The sequence below is a fragment of the Cynoglossus semilaevis genome, chromosome 2, assembly GCF_000523025.1.
Source record: "Cynoglossus semilaevis isolate Cse_v1.0 chromosome 2, Cse_v1.0, whole genome shotgun sequence".
Taxonomy (NCBI): domain Eukaryota; kingdom Metazoa; phylum Chordata; class Actinopteri; order Pleuronectiformes; family Cynoglossidae; genus Cynoglossus; species Cynoglossus semilaevis.
This window is the reverse complement of record NC_024308.1, coordinates 2,579,922-2,581,806: the sequence shown is the minus strand read 5'-3', so window position 1 is coordinate 2,581,806 and position 1,885 is coordinate 2,579,922.

Sequence of the window (1,885 nt, the reverse complement as noted above, 5' to 3'; positions counted from 1 at the left end):
CCCAATGACCCAAAAGTTTTAGTGTCGCGTCAACTGACCAAATGATAGGTTTTTTTTAAAATGTGTCATCTTCCTCCAGCTTTATGTAATTTTTTTTTCTGAGCTCATTTGAGTTTTACTTCAAGGTGTCTCTTCAGCAGCAGTGGACTTTTACTTGGTTCTTCTGCTGCCACACGACACGTTCACTGTCACCGACACTTCAGTTCCAGACTGGGCAGAGTCATTCACTTTGTGTCTTCGTCGGTTCTTCCTGGGTCTTTAGGCGTTACTTACAGGTTCCTGTCTTTCCTCTCTCACATTCTGCCGTACTTCACTTCTTGACACTTGGGAACGTTTGCTAACTCTCTCCATATATATATATATTGTCTGCTTTGTGAGCATCACATATTGTTCCTTTTCTTTATATCAACACAGTCTCACGGTGAAAACTCAGCCCATAAAATGTTTGTGGAAAAATACACCTTAACCTGAAATGTAAAGATAAAGCTTCCTGTACAACTGAATTATATATTTACTAACAAGTAGAACGAGCAGTGACATGTGCCATAAATAGTATAAAATAAAATTAGCAGCAATAAATAAATAAATATAGTACATATATAATATGGTACAAGAAAGTACAGGTGTAACAATAGAAGCAGTAACAATACAAATATGTAAGTTATTATTTTACAAAATAGCCCTGTATATAAGGAGGTTAAAAATTCAACAGTGGAATTTTTAAAAAAAATATTTGTTAGAGGAAAATATTTAAAGTGTACTTCTTATCATGAATAATAGTAATATTATGGTCAAAAGTTATTATTTGTTTTAACTAAACAGATGAGATTTAACTAAACTAAATGCACATGTATTGACCAGATATATATATGAGAACTGCTAATATATTTGTATATTGTATTTTCAAATACAGTATATATTGTCACAAAAAATGTTTTAAATATTCTTGATTAAAAAAAAGGGTGCAAGTAAAAAAAAAAAAATCAAGTCAGATTAAAATGAATGAAAACAAATGAGACTTGTCTCATCATGAGGACAGGACGTGTGTGCTGCGTCTCCTGAGACCCCCGGAGTCAGCGCTGTAATCTTCAGCCTGGACTTGGAGCATTATCTCAGGCCGTCACGGTGTGGACGGTGAACAAAGGGACACGGTGGGATGAGCAGTGACCCTGTGAGGCGGCGGCCTACCTGGGTCAGCACAGAGATTGACTAGAGCAGGCTGGACACCTGCACCGCCGGTCCTCAGAAACAACCGCCGTTGATTAGATTGGTCAGTGAGAGATAGAGACGCTACTGATATGTGGCAGAGTCACCTCCTCAAACAGTCACTGTCCTCCTCCCTCTCTTTACCGTCCCAAGCACAATTGTAACAAAGAAGGGTAGGAAAAAAAAAAATCCAATTTACCATGCGGATCCACAACTGTCACAGCCTGGGAATTAAACATTACCCATAACTCACTGGGGGTGCGCAGGGGGTCAACGGATGGCAGGGATGTAACATGACTCTAGGGGGCAATAACAAAGGATTTTAACCTCTGACTCCATCACTCGGTGTGCTGGCAGACCGTCCTCAGGAATACCAGCGTTCACCAGCTACTTAATCTGTGGTAGAGTCGACTCAACTCACTTGTACACAACTTGCAACTCATCACTCAAATCTTTCCTTAACACAAACAGGGAAATGTCAGCGTAAATGCAATCTTTTCCACCTGACTGGGTCCTGGAGCGCTTCTTGTGATGCTCCATAGGGGGTTGCAGGGATCCTGTAGCTGCTAGCGTCCCGGTGTCATCACCCACACAGGCTGACTGCCTGCCTGCCTGCCTGCCTGCCTGCCTGCCTGCCTGCCTGGCTGGCTGGCTGGCCCGCCCCCCCCCGGGCCCCCAT